Here is a 15,126-nt window from a genome sequence, read left to right on the forward strand (position 1 = left end):
TTGCCTCAAAAGAGAAAGAAAGAAAAAAAAATGTACAGAAAAAGTGAGAAGCTAATACCAAGAGTCCCCCATGTATCCTGAACCCATTTCCTTGTTATTAACGTATCACATTACTGTAGTACATTTATCACAATTAACGAATCAATATTGTCATATCATTATTATTAAGAAACCCTGTCTCTACGAAAAATTAAAAAATTAGCTGGGGGTGGTGGCATGCACCTGTAGTCCCAGCTACTCAGGAGGTTGAGGTGGGAGGATCCCTTGAGCCCAGGAGTTTGAGGCTACAGTAAGCAAAGATCACGTCACTGCACTCTAGCCTGGGCGACAAAGCGAGACCCAGTCTCTAAAAAGTAGAAATATGCCGGGCACGGTGGCTCATGCCTGTAATCCTAGCACTTTGGGAGGCTGAGGCGGGTGGATCACGTGAGGTCAGGAGTTCAAGACCAGCCTGACCAACATGGTAAAACCCTGTCTCTGCTAAAAATACAAAATTCGCCTGGTTCGGTGGTGCATTCCTGTAATCCCAGCTACTTGGGAGGCTGAGGCAGGAGAATTGCTTGAACCTGGGAGGTGGAGGTTGCAGTGAGCCAAGATCGTGCCACTGCACTCCAGCCTGGATGACAGAGCAAGACTCCATCAAAAAAAAAAAAAAAAAATTGAAATAAAAAAGGAGTTTCAGGCCTACAAGGAATCAGAAAAATTTCCCTCGTGCATGAAATTGAGGCAGGTGAACATGATCAAAGAGATCAGAACTGCCCCAGAGATAGGAGTCTGGCAGGTGAGGGAAAGGAAGAAGGAAGTGCTGGGCAGCCGGGGAAGCTTGGCGAGGAGTGGACTGGTGAGCATGGGGCGTCAGCCTTTGTCCCCCCACCCCCACCGGCACACACAGCCGGATGGGCCCCGGCTCTGTGGCCTCCATCTGTCACCCTTGAAGCTGCTGCAGTGAGCGCCGGAGAGAGAAGCCAGGAAGGAAACTGCTCCCACCCAGCACCTCCACCCACCAGGAACCGGCCAGTGTGGTTTCCATTTCTGCTTGTTTTCCTGGCGTCCACCCTCTGTTCTCTCACTAAAGTGATCGCTCTTGGCTGGGCGCGGTGGCTCATGCCTGTAATCCCAGCACTTTGGGAGGCCGAGGCGGGTGGATCACCTGAGGTCAGGAGTTTGAGACCAGCCTGGCCAACAGGGTGAAACCCCGTCTCTACTAAAAATACAAAAAGTAGCCGGGCGTGGTGGTGTGCACCTGTAGCCCCAGCTACTCGGGAGGCTGAGGCAGGAGAATCGCTTGAACCCGGGAGGCGGAGCTTGCAGTGAGCTGAGATTGTGCCACTGCACTCCAGCCTGGGTGACAGAGGGAGACCCTGTCAAAAAAAAAAAAATCTCCCTTTTCTGTTGGAGCGTCTCCACTCCTTTGTCCTCAGCACTTTGAATGAGATTGGCTTAATTAAGCCTGTCGGAGACTCCCCTCTTGGCCACAGCACATGGTTCAGGGACGGGCAGTTGCCAGTCAGAGCCAGTAAGATGCCCAGAGAATTTTGCTGAAGCTGCCAGGAATGAAACACCTCCTGCTTGTGTGGAAATTGCCTGAATAGACTCACGCCCGCTGGACATACACGAGCATGGCTCTAGCGCTGGGAAACGACTGTTCATCGGGCAACCGTGAAGACGGGAACAGGTCGGAGAATGGAGCTATTTGCAGCGAGAAAAGAGAGCCGGGAAATCTGGTAAGAGAAAAACCAGGCTCTTGGTTACATTGTTTGAACACTAGATCTCACCACGCCTAAAGATCTATCCCCAAACTGTTCAGTTACATGGGCCAAAATACCCTCTTTATTATTGAAGCAGTGTATCCACCTGCTACTTAAGCTGTTGTTTGCAATGTGAGGAGTCCGAAGGAATAGGGATGGTCAGAGTCCATTTAATGTGTGTATCTTGATTGTAAGGCTTGATCTTTTTTTTTCTTTCTTTGTTTCTTTTTGTTTTGGTGGTGGAGTCTTGCTCTGTCGCCCAGACCCAGGCTGGAGTGCAGTGGCGCCATCTCGGCTCAATGCAACCTCCGCCTCCCAGGTTCAAGCGATTCTCCTGCCTCAGCCTCCTGAGTAGCTGGGATTACAGGTGCCCGCCACCATACCTGGCTAATTTTTGTGTTTTTAGTAGAGATGGGATTTCACCATGTTAGCCCTTTTTCTTTTCTTTTTGAGACAGGATCTGACTCTGCCGCCCAGGCTAGAGTGCAATGGCATGATCACGGCTCACTGTCACCTCTGCCTCCTGGGCTCAAGCAGTCCTCCCACCTCAGCCGCATGAGTAGTTGGGACTGGCTAATTTTTGTGTGTTTTGTAAAGACAGGGCTCACCATGTTGCCCAGGCTGGTCTTGAACTCCGGGGCTCAAGCAATCCACTCACTTCGGCCTCCCAAATTGCTGGGATTACAGGCGTGACGCACCACGGGTCCCCCGACCCCGCCTTAATCTTTATGAGGACCATGAGGTGCTTGGAAGATGCAGAGATAAACAAGGTGGAATTCTGTCCTTAAAGAGCCCCTTCTTAGTCAAAAGAAGGAGAGGAAGAATGGCTTGAACTTGAACTCTGCCTCTTTTGAAATGCAAATATCCCCAATTAGTGATGACACAGATTCTATAAAATCAATTAATAGACGCATCCTTGGCAGCCCAGCTGTGAAAGTCTGTCTCAGGTCACTGCTGGAGAGGCTGCTGATACAAAAAATTGACATTTGATACTTTTGCTCTAAAGATTTGGGACTGAGTAAGTCAATGTGTTCATCAATGAAATGGCAGCCTTTGAAAACCATCATGGCTGGGCACGGTGGCTCATGGCTGGGCGCGGTGGCTCACCCCTGTAATCCCAGCACTTTGGGAGGCCGAGGTGGGCGGATCACGAGGTCAGGAGATAGAGACCGTCCTGGCTAACATGGTGAAACCCCGTCTCTACTAAAAATACAAAAAATTAGCTGGGCCTGGTGGCGGGTGCCTGTAGTCCCAGCTACTCGGGAGGCTGAGGCAGGAGAATGGTGTGAACCCGGGAGGCAAGCTTGCAGTGAGCGGAGATCGCGCCACTGCACTCCGGCCTAGGCGACAGAGCGAGACTCCGTTTCAAAAAAAAAAAAAAAAAAAGAAAAGAAAACCATTATTAAATGGGATTCGCAAAGCTTTATTATTTACGTATTTAATTTTATTTTTGAGATGGAGTTTCGCTCTTCTCGCCCAGGCTGGAGTGCAATGGTGCAATCTTGGCTCACTGCAACCTCTGCCTCTTGGGCTCAAGCAATTCTCTTGCCTCAGCCTCCCAAGTAGCTGGGATTACAGGCGACGCCACCACACCTGGCAAATTTCTTTTGTATTTTTAGTAGAGATGGGGTTTTGCCACGTTGGCCAGGCTGGTCTCGAACTCCTGACCTTGTGATCCGCCCGCTTTGGGCTCCCAAAGTGCTGGGATTACAGGCGTGAGCCACCGCGCCCGGCGGACATTGGGATTTAAGATTTCAAGGCAGGATTAGGGTGAGCTCCTCGGGTGGCCGTGTGACCTCTGCACACCCGGAATCGCCTTCCTCCCTGCGCCTGCGACAGGTCCAGCTTGTAGAAACTTTGGGCTCCTGGGGTCTCAGCCAGCGCGCGGTCTTCCTGCCTCAGCTCCACGGGGACCTCTTTGCCTCTCCGCAGCGCTTTCCCAGAGTCCCCAGTTCTCTCCCTTCCCGCCGGGACTCCAGGAAGGGGTGGGTGTTTGAGGGCTCCTCCCACGGAGCGCGAGCATTTCCTGTACAGCAGCTGGGCAGCCTCTCAGCGGACTGGTATGAGCTGGGTCTGCGGGGAAGGTTCCAGAACACCGGGCTATGTTTAACCTGGCACAGGTGCCCAATTCCCAGCTCAGGGAAGGGGTGTGGTAGGTGGGAAACAATCTTGCTTTCATTGTTTATTTTATCATTTCGTTATTTTTTACATTAAAAAAATTTTTTTTTGAGACAGGCTTGCTCTGTCGCCAGGCTGGAGTGCAATGGCACAATCTCGGCTCGCTGCAACCTCCGCCTCCCGGGTTCAAGCGATTCTCGGCCGGGCGCGGTGGCTCAAGCCTGTAATCCCAGCACTTTGGGAGGCCGAGGCAGGCGGATCATGAGGCCAGGGGTTCGAGACCAGCCTGACCAACATGCTGAAACCCTGTCTCTACTAAAAGAAAAAAAAAAAAATTAGTCGGATGTGGTGGCACGCACCTGTGGTCCCAGCTACTGGCAGGAGAATCACTTGAACCTGGGAGACGGAGCTTGTAGTGAGCTAAGATCGTACCATTGCACTCTAGCCTGGGCGACACAGCGAGACTCGTCTCAAAAAAAAAAAAAAAAAAAAAAAAAAATAGCGATTCTCCTGCCTCAGCCTCTTGAGTATCTGGGATTACAGGCGCCCTCCAACATGCCCGGCTAATTTTTGTATTTTTAGTAGAGACGGCATTTCACCATGCTGGCCAGGCTGGTCTCAAACTCCTGACCTCAGGTGATCCTTCTATCTCGGCCTCCCAAAGTGCTGGGATTACAGGCGTGAGCCACTGCACCCGGCCCACCGTTTATTATTTTATCAAACATTTAGGATGCCGGATTCAGTGGGCATCTTCACCTGATTTCTAGTTTTCCTTTTCACAGATCCTTGAGGCTTGTTATTAAGAAATAACTTTCGGGGACGGGCGCGGTGGCTCACGCCTGTAATCCTAGCACTTTGGGAGGCAGAGGTGGATGGATCACGAGGTCAGGAGATTGAGACCATCCTGGCTAACACGGTGAAACCCCGTCTCTACTAAACATACAAAAAAAATTAGCCGGGCGTGGTGGTGGGTGCTTGTAACCAGCTACTCGCGAGGCTGAGACAGGAGAATGGCGTGAACCCCGGAGGCGGAGCTTGCAGTGCGCCGTGATTGCGCCACTACACTCCAGCCTGGGGGACAGAGAGAGACTCCGTCTCAAAAAAAAAAAAAAAAAAAAAAAAAGAAAATAACTTTCTCCGCCAGGGGCCAAAGAGGGCCGGGGAGAAAATGCAATTGACCAACTGTCAATGAACGAGGGCAGGGGAGGAATAAATGCTCCATCCTGCTCTGTCAGCAGTGGGCGTGGGTCCAAAAAGACTCTTAGACTCATAAATTGCTCATTTATCCTCCCTGTTTGCTCCAAATGGCTGGAAAAGCTGTTTCTGCTAATCACGGGCGCAGGCCCGTTGCTGGAAGGGGGCCAGCCTGGGCCCAGCAGGAGTGTGAATTGCACCCGGATTCATTATCTAGTCCAACATTTTAGTGGTAGGTTTTTGTTTGATTTCACAGTGAGATGGTTAGGTCATTATTTGTTAAATTATAGCTTTTAATTAGCAGATCTATTGAAATGAAAAGCCTGGAAGAGATGCGCGCGCACACACACACATGCTGCTAAGTTTTTGTTTGGAATTTGTAATTATTACTGTTCGGAAAACATTAGTTGGGGGCGTTAAAGTCATTTTTTTTTTAAAGAAAATCTTCAAATTATGCGCTGTTGGGGGAAGGGGGGAGGGAGACACCAGTGAGCTAGAGACCGCTAGTAATGCCATCAGTATTATTTCCCAGCCCCGGGGTCCTTGTCTTTGCAGAAAAGAGAGGGAACAGATGGGTTTATAATAATTCATATTCTTTCTCCTCAGGGCAGGAATCAGAGATTAAATCAGTGGGTAACTAAGACTGGCTGCGATGGAGTTCTGCTCCGTTCCTAATTCCCCTGGAAGGTAGGGAGGATGGTTGAGGGTGCGGTGGGGTTGCAGCAGGGCAGTGTGGTGGGGAGTGGGTCAGCCTTGGTAGATTTGCCTCTGGGGGTTTAGTTTCTGCCTTTTGGAGGAACAAGGAGAGGCTAATATTCTCTCTCTCTATTTTTTTATTTATTTATTTTTTTGAGACGGAGTCTTTCTCTGTCGCCCAGGCTGGAGTGCAACAGCGGGATCTCAGCTCACTGCAACCTCGCCTCCCGAGTTCAAGTGATTCTCGTGCCTCAGCCTCCCGAGTAGCTGGGACTACAGCGTGCACCACCACTCCCGGCTAATTTTTGTATTTCTAGTAGAGATGGGGTTTCAACATGTTGGCCAGGCTGGTCTCGAACTCCTGACCTCAAGTGATCTACCCGCCTCGGCCTCCCAAAGTGCTGGGATTACAAGCGTGAGCCACCGTGCCTGGCCGGCAGTGATCTTGATCCCCACCCTCTTTCCCAGGGTTGGGGTGCGGGGGTGAGTTCCAATTCAGATGTCTTCCATCTTCTATTATTTTGAAGCCCCTTCCTTTGAAAACAGAACACTTTGCAAAGGTCACTTGTAAGCAGAGGCTTTTCGGTTGTGTGTTAGGGTTTCTCTGAGTGAGCTTTCCCAGAAGGGAAATGAGAAAATAGCCCACTAATAAATAGCAAGTTGTTCTAAGAGAGTTAGGGGCTTCTGGCCAGGCGCGGTGGCTCACGCCTGTAATCCCAGCACTTTGGAAGGCCGAGACAGGCGGATCACGAGGTCAGGAGATCGAGACCATCCTGGCTAACCCGGTAAAACCCCGTGTCTACTAAATATACAAAAAATTAGCCGGGCGTGGTGGCTCACACCTGTAATCTCAGCACTGTGGGAGGCCGAGGTGGGCGGATCACGAGGTCAGGAGATCGAGACCATCCTGGCTAACCCGGTGAAACCCCCTGTCTACTAAATATACAAAAAATTAGCCGGAGGCCGGGCGCGGTGGCTCACGCTTGTAATCCCAGCACTTTGGGAGGCCGAGGCGGGCGGATCACGAGGTCAGGAGATCGAGACCACAGTGAAACCCCGTCTCTACTAAAAATACAAAAAAATTAGCCGGGCATGGTGGCGGGCACCTGTAGTCCCAGCTACTCGGAGAGGCTGAGGCAGGAGAATGGCGTGAACCCGGGAGGCGGAGCTTGCAGTGAGCCGAGATCGGGCCACTGCACTCCAGCCTGGGTGATAGAGCAAGACTCCGTCTCAAAAAAAAAAAAAAAAAAAAAAAAAAAAAAAAAAAAAAAAAAAAAATTAGCCGGGCGTGATGGCGGGCGCCTGCAGTCCCAACTACTCGGGAGGCTGAGGCAGGAGAATGGGGTGAATCCAGGAGGCAGAGCTTGCAGTGAGCCCAGATGGCGCCACTGCACCCAGCCTGGGAGACAGAGCGAGACTCTGTCTCAATAAAAAAAAAAAAAAAAGAGTTACAGGCTTCTGTTGTTATTGGGGAATTGTTTGTTTGTTTTGATTTTGCAAAACCTGAGTGTGGATCTGATGCTCCGCCTCCCCATCTTGCTTTCATCCTTATGCTTAATAATCACATTTGCTCCACTGCAGGAGTAATCAAAGATGTACAACCCTCTCCCTGTGGGGGAGAACAGCACAGATAAGAAGCCCAGAATCGGGAATTGTTTTCTGATGAGCAAATGTCAAATTTTATAGATGAGCTTTGGGGATGAGAGAAAGGGTTATCATGATAGCCTGAAGCAACTTAGATGCATTGCTGGAGCTCTGATGGCAGAATACATGTTTGGGAAGTGATTCCATGAGCAGATTTTGGTCTCTGAAAAAGGCTAGAGCATGAAATAAATACAAGAAAAGGCTTTAAAACTTTTTACTCCGGTAACAACAAAAAACAAAAACTTAATCTTTGTAATTTCATGTTATTGAAAATCTACTCCATGTTTTGTTATTTTTTAAGCACATAATTGCAGCGGCAGCTGTGTGCACTGGAGTGAATGGAATACCGTTTGTCATTCACGTGACATTTCTTCCCCTCCACAGCCCCCAGCAAGGGTCCCCAGGGCCTTCCCTCCACAGCCCCCAGCAAGGGTCCCCATGATCTTCCCTCCACAGCCCCCAGCAAGGGTCCCCATGAACACAAAACCACTGCACTAGGGGCCGGGCATGAGGCCTCATGCCTGTAATCCCAGTACTTTGGGAGGCCGAGGCAGGTAGATCACGAAGTCAGGAGATCGATACCATCCTGACTAATACGGTGAAACCCCGTCTCTACTAAAACTACAAAAATTAGCCGGGCCCGTGTCGGGCACCTGTAGTCCCAGCTACTCTGGAGGCTGAGGCAGGAGAATCACTTAAATCCAGGAGGCAGAGGTTGTGGTGACTCGAAATCAAGCCACAGCACTCCAGCCTGGGCGACAATGCAAGATACCGTCTCAAAAACAAACAAAAAAGATGGGAATTCTACCAAACCTTTCAAGAGAAGATAATACCAGGGCTATTTAAATTGTTCCAAACTATAGGAAAAGAAGAAAAACTTCCAAAATCTTCTAAAAACATGAGCACAAGACTGGTGCCAAACCCAGGAAAGACTCCACTAAAAATATAAATGTAGAAATATCTCAGCCATTAACATTAATGCAAAAAGTACACATTCAATATTAGTAAACAGAATATAGCATATTTATTTTTTATTTTATTTTATTTTATTTTTTTGAGACCGAGTCTTGCTCTGTCGCCCAGGCTGGAGTGCCGTGGCACGATCTTGGCTCACTGCAAGCTCCGCCTCCCAGGTTCAAGCTATTCTCCTGCCTCAGCCTCCCATTTAGCTGGGATTACAGGCGCCCACCACCATACCCTGCTAATTTTTGTATTTTTAGTAGAGAAGGGGTTTCACCATGTTGGCCAGGCTGGTCTTGAACTCCTGACTTCAGGTGATCTGCCTGCCTCAGCCTCCCAAAGTGCTGGGATTACAGGTGTGAGTCACCGTGCCCGGCCTGAATTTTTTTTTTTTTTTGAGATGGAGTCTCGCTGTGTCGCCCAGGCTGGAGTGCAGCGGTGAGATCTTGGCCCACTGCAACCTCCGCCTCCTAGGTTCAAGCGATTCTCCCGCCTCAGCCTCCTGAGTAGCTGGGACTACAAGTGTGTGCCACTGCACCTGGCTAATTTTTGTATTATTAGTAGAGACGGGGTTTTACCATATTGGCCAGGCTGGTCTTGAACTCCTGATCTTGTGATCTGCCCACCTTGGCCTCCCAAAGTGCTGGGATTACAGGTGTGAGCCACCACGCCCGGCTGGCCTAATTTTTTTTTTTAGATGAGGTCTCACTCTGTCACCCAGGCTGGAGGACAACAGCGTGATCTCGGCTCACTGCAACTTTTGTCTGCCAGGCTCAAGCAATCCTCCCACTTCAGCCTCCCAAGTAGCTGGGACTAGGGGAGTGTGCCGCCACCCCTGGCCTGCATATTTAAATTAACATGTCATGACTGGGCATGGTGGCTCACACCTGTAATCCCAGCATTCTGGGAGGCGGAGGCGGGTGGATCACCTGAGGTCAGGGGTTCGGGACCAGCCTGGCCAACATGATGAAACTCCATCTCTACTAAAAATACAAAAAATTAGCATGCGCCTGTAATCCCAGCTACTTGGGAAGCTGAAGCAGGAGAATCACCTGAACCCAGGAGGTGGAGGCTGCAGTGAGCTGAGATTGCACCATTGCACTCCAGCCCGGGCAACAAGAGTGAAACTCCGTCTCACACACAAAGAATAATAAAATAAAATTAACATGTTATGACCATGTGGTGTTTATTCTGGGAGAATTCAAGGATGGTTCATCACATGAAACTTTACCACAGTAACCCAGAAATTCCTTTTCTGGTACTAGTGGATTAGATAATTTAGGACAATTGTTTCCTTGAAGAGAAATTTAAATACTGGACAGAGAATAACAAAAACATTATCCAAAGCATCAAAGAGTTAACAAGATAAGGATCAGTTACTGGAGATGTTAGAAATGAAGATTGATGGGCTGGGTGCGGTGGCTCACGCCTGTAATCCCAGCACTTAGGGAGGCCGAGACGGGCGGATCGAGACCATCCTGGCTAACGTGGTGAAACCCCATCTCTACTAAAAATGCAAAAAAAATTTAAAATAAAAAATCTTAGGGGAAAAGTTAAAAAAAAAAAAAAAAGAAATGAAGATTGATGAGCAAAGCACTCGGAATCACTTTCTCCAGAAATATTTGATGAAGGTCTAAGATGTACTTGTTTTTTGAGACAGAGTCTCACTCCATCACCCAGGCTAAAGTGCAGTGGAGCAATGATCTCGGCTCATCACAGCCTCTGCCTCCCGAGTTCAAGAGATTCTCCTGTCTCAGCCTCCCAAGTAGCTGGGATTACAGGCATGCACCACCACGCTTGGCTGATTTTTGTATTTTTAATAGAGATGGGGTTTCACCATGTTGGTCAGGCTGGTCTTGAACTCCTGACCTCAGGTGATCCACCCGCCTCAGCCTCCCAAAGTGCTAGGATTACAAACGTGAGCCACTATGCCTGGCCTTTTTTTTTTTTTTTTGAGATAGGGTTTTACTCTGTCATCCAGGCTGGAGTGCAGTGGTATGATCACAGTTCACTGCAGCTTCAACATCCTAGGCCCAAGTGATCCTCCCACTTCAACCTCCTGAGTAGCTGAGACTCCAGGCGTGCACCACCATGCCCAGAACATTTTTCATTTTATTAGACACTGAGATGTCGCTGGTTGCTCAGGCTGGTCTTGAATTCTTGGGCTCAGGCAGTCCTCCTGCCTTGGCCTCCCAGAATGCTGGGCTTACAGGTGTGAGCCACCACACCCTGCCTAGTTTACTTTCTTAGTATGCAGTATTGAAACAGCTGGGTAGCCACTCGAAAAACAAAGTTGGAGCCATACTTACTGCATATGAGCAGAAATTCCAATTGGATCAAAGATTAAAATGCAAAAAAAAACAAAAGAAGAAAATATAAAAACATGATTTTATTACTGCAGAGTAAGGCCTTTCTTACTGTATCACAAAATCAAAAATCCACCAAAAAGAAATCGGTAAATTTGGCTAAATAAAGTCTGCAGGGAAACTATAAAGTTCCACGGTTTGAATGTTTATTCCCTCCACAACTCATGTTGAAATTTAATTGCAACAGTTTTTTATTTTTATTTTTATTTGAGGAGTCTCACTCTGTTGCCCAGGCTGAAGTCTGGTAGTGTGATCTCAGCTCACTGCAACATCTGCCTCCTGGGTTCAAGCGATTCTCCTGCCTCAGCCTCCTGAGTAGCTGGGATTACAGGCGTGGGCCACCACGTCTGGCTAATTTTTGTATTTTTAATAGAGATGGGGTTTCACCGTTTTGATCAGGCTGGTCTTGAACTCCTGGCATCAGGTGATCCGCCCGCCTCGGCCTCCCAAAGTGCTGAGATTACAAGCGTGAGCCACCGCGCCCGGCCCAACGCTATCATCTTATAAGAGGGCTTTGCCCTCATCTGTGGTGGATTTAATGCCATCATCGTATAAAAGGGTGCGTCTGGGCCTCTGTTGCCACTTGCCCCTCCGCCCTCTGCCGTGTGAGTAACACGCTCCCTCTCCCTGGATGATGAACTTACAAGGCTCTGTCTTGGAAACAGAGACCAGGTCCTCACCTGGCACCAGGCCTGTCGCTGCCTTTTGCTCTCCAGAACTGTGAGCCAATGCATTTCTGTTAATTATAAATGTCCCAGTCTCAGGTATTCTGTTACAGCAGCACAAAATGGACTAATGCAATAAGCAAAGTCAAATGATAAATGACAAGTTTGGAAAAATATTTTCAACTCATATCCCAGGCAAAGAGCTAAGTTCTCTGGTATTTAAAGAATTCTTACAAATGGATAAGAAAAAGATTAACAGCCCAAGAGGAAAATGGGCAAAAGACTTAAACAGATGGGCCGGGCGCAGTGGCTCACACCTGTAATCCCAGCACTTTGGGAGGCCAAGGCGGGCTGATCACTTGAGGTCAGGAGTTCAAGACCAGCCTGGCCAACATGGCAAAACCCCATCTATACAAAAAATACAAAAATTAGCCAGGCGTGGTGGCGGGCGTCTGTAATCCCAGCTACTCAGGAGACTGAGGCAGGAGAATCACTTGAACCTGGGAGGCAGAGGTTGCAGTGAGCCGAGATTGCGCCACTGCACTCCAGCCTGGGGGACAGAGCGAGACTGCATCTTGGGAGGAAAAAAAAAAAAAAAAGATTTCCGCAGAAAAGAAAAGAGAAATGGCTCTTATTATGAAAACATTCTTAACCCAGTCATGATAAATGCAAATTAAAACTATATTGATATATCATTTTCACCTGTTATACTAGTAAAATTCCAAAATTTGATATCACACTGCATGGGCTAGGGCATAAGAAACAAGCACCGCTGGGTGCAGTGGCTCACGCTTGTAATCCCAGCACTTTGGGAGGCCGAGGCGGGCGGATCACGAGGTCAGGAGATCGAGACCACGGTGAAACCCCATCTCTACTAAAAATACAAAAAATTAGCCAGGCGTGGTGGCGGGCGCCTGTAGTCCGAGCTACTCGGAGAGGCTGAGGCAGGAGAATGGCGTGAACCCGGAAGGCGGAACTTGCAGTGAGCCGAGATTGCGCCACTGCACTCCAGCCTGGACGACAGAGCGAGACTCAGTCTCAAAAAAAAAGGAAAGAAACAAGCACCCTCAGACATTGGTGGGGGGGGTACATTGACACCATGCCTCAAGGGCATTTAGTATTTAGCTGGGCGTGGTGGCACATGCCCAGCTACTCAGCAGGCTGAGGCAGGAGCATTGCTTGAACCTGGGAGGCAGAGATTGCAGTGAGCTGAGATCGCACTGTTGCACTCCAGCCTGGGCAACAAGAGCGAAACTCCGTCTAAAAAAAAAGCCTCAAACTTCTGGGCTCAAGTGATCCTCCTGCCTCAGCCTTCTGAGGAGCTGGTACTACAGGTGCTGGTCTGGAACTCCTGGGCTCAAGCGATCCTCCTGCCTCGGCCTCCCATAGCGCTGGGATTACAGGCATGAGCCACCGCGCCTGCAGAGAGTTCTGTGAGGGTCCTTACGTCAACCCAGAACAGACGTTTTTGTTTGCCTGTTCCTTTTTTCTTGCCAACAAGGCTCTGATTGCTCATGGGGAAATTAACGCTTCCCAGGTTCTCAGCCATGTGGTTTAGGTGCGGTTAACCCGCGCCCGCAGCTCCAGGGATAGATGCTAGTTGGCTTATGGCAGTGCCCCTGGCAGCAGTGATTGGTTTAAAATAGAACGAGACCATCCTGGCTAACAAGGTGAAACCATCTCTACTAAAAATTCAAAAAATTAGCCGGGCATGGTGGTGCAACCTCTGCCTCCAGGGTTCAAGCGATTCTCCTGTCTCAGCCTTCTGAGTAGCTGGGATTACAGGTGCCTGCCACTGGGCCCTGCTAATTTTTGTAGTTTTAGTAGAGATGGGGTTTCACCATGTTGGCCAAGACTGCGCCACTGCACTCCAGCCTGGGCAACAGAGCAAGACTCCGTCTCAAAAAAAAAAAAAAAGAGGCCAGGTGTGGTGGCTTTCATCTGTAATCCCAGCACTTTGGGAGGCCGAGGCGGGCGGATCATGAGGTCAGGAGATCGAGACCATCCTGGCTAACTCGGTGAAACCCCATCTCTACTAAACAAAATATAAAAAATTAGCCGGGCGTGGTGGCGGGTGCCTGTAGTCCCAGCTACTCAGGAGCTGAGGCAGGAGAATGGCGTGAACGCAGGAGGCGGTGCTTGCAGTGAGCCGAGATGGCGCCACTGCACTCCAGCCTGGGCGACAGAGCGAGACTCCGTCTCAAAAGAGGAAGAAAATAAGCCGGGTGCAATGGCTCATATCTGTAATCCCAGCACTCTGGGAGGCCAAGTGAGGTGGATCATTTGAGCCCAGGAGTTAGAGACCAGCCTGGGCAACATGGTGAAATAAACCAAAAAACCAAACTACCAACAAAACAAAACAAAAGAAAACAACAAAAAACAAAAACTAGCAAAAAAAAAATTAGCTGGCCGGGCGCGGTGGCTCACGCTTGTAATCCCAGCACTTTGGGAGGCCGAGGCGGGCGGATCACGAGGTCAGGAGATCGAGACCACAGTGAAACCCCGTCTCTACTAAAAAACACAAAAAAAAATTAGCCGGGCGTGGTGGCGGGCGCCTGTAGTCCCAGCTACTCAGAGAGGCTGAGGCAGGAGAATGGCGTTAACCCGGGAGGCGGAGCTTGCAGTGAGCCGAGATTGCGCCACTGCACTCCAGCCTGGGCGAAAGAGCGAGACTCCGTCTCAAAAAAAAAAAAAAAAAAAATTAGCCAGGCTCAGTGTTGCACATCCGAAGTCCCAGCTACTAGAGAAGCTGAGGTGGGAGGGTCCCTTGAGCCCAGGAGATTGAGGCTGCAGTGAGCAATGAGTGAGCCACTGTACTCCAGCCTGGGCGACACATTGAAACTCTGTCTCAAAATAAGTAAGTTGGGGGCAGGGCGTGGTGGCTCACACCTGTAATCCCAGCACTTTGGGATGCTGAAGCAGGAGGATCACTTGAAGCAAGGAGTTCAAGACCAGCCTGGGCAACATAGCAAGACCTTGTCTCTACAAAAAATAAAAAATTAGCCAGAGCAAGTCTCTTTCAGTCAGTCAGTCAGTCTCTCTCTCTCTCTCTCTCCCCCCCCGTCTCTCTCTTTCTCTTTAAGTTCCAGTTGGAGAACCACCAAATTGGACCTAGTTCCCCTAGGGAGAGGTGCCAGAATCGAGAGAGATGTTCATTTTTTTTTTTTTTTTTTTTTTGAGATGGAGTCTCGCTCTGTCACGCTGGCCGAGATGTTCATTTTTTATCTTATATAATTCTGGATTCTTCCAATTTTCTTTCACAAGCCCTTATTGCTTTTGTAATTTAGAAAATGTGGAAAACAGAAGTTGCACATGAGACCTTTGCTTGCTTGTTTCTAGAAAGAGAGGCGTGGAACCGGCAGAGCCCTGGCAGCATGACGAGGAAACGGGCCCCATTCTGCAGTAGTTAGAAAACGTCATGATACGATGCCACGTGAAGCACACACCAGCACCTGCCAAAATGCTCAACCTGGATCGAATTACGGGGAAACATCAGATGGGTCCAGATTACGCAGGACACTCTCCATGACGACTGGCCTGAAATCCTCAAAAACAGTAATGCCATGAAAGACATAAATAAAACAGAAAAAAAGGTAGGAGGGCCAGGCGCAGCGGCTCACGCCTGTAATCCCAGCACTTTGGGAGGCTGAGGCGGGTGGATCACAAGGTCAGGAGTTCAAGACCAGCCTGGTCAAAATGGTGAAACTCTGTTTCTACTAAAAATACAAAAAATTA

The 15,126-nt window shown here is 49.2% G+C and overlaps 1 long non-coding RNA gene across 4 annotated transcripts; it reads left to right on the top strand.

Annotated features, from left to right (window-relative positions):
* Positions 1-1,379: 1,379 nt before the first annotated feature.
* On the top strand, positions 1,380-15,126 carry LOC129469735 (uncharacterized). Of its 4 annotated transcripts, none has more exons than XR_010118385.1 (3): positions 1,380-1,724; positions 5,667-5,747; positions 14,731-15,126. It is a non-coding gene; the product is annotated as an uncharacterized lncRNA (long non-coding RNA). The 4 variants fall into 4 exon arrangements; XR_010118384.1 differs by lacking the exon at positions 1,380-1,724 and adding an exon at positions 3,770-3,900; XR_008653086.2 differs by lacking the exon at positions 1,380-1,724 and adding an exon at positions 3,770-3,808.

The sequence above is a fragment of the Symphalangus syndactylus genome, chromosome 20, assembly GCF_028878055.3.
Source record: "Symphalangus syndactylus isolate Jambi chromosome 20, NHGRI_mSymSyn1-v2.1_pri, whole genome shotgun sequence".
NCBI lineage: Eukaryota > Metazoa > Chordata > Mammalia > Primates > Hylobatidae > Symphalangus > Symphalangus syndactylus.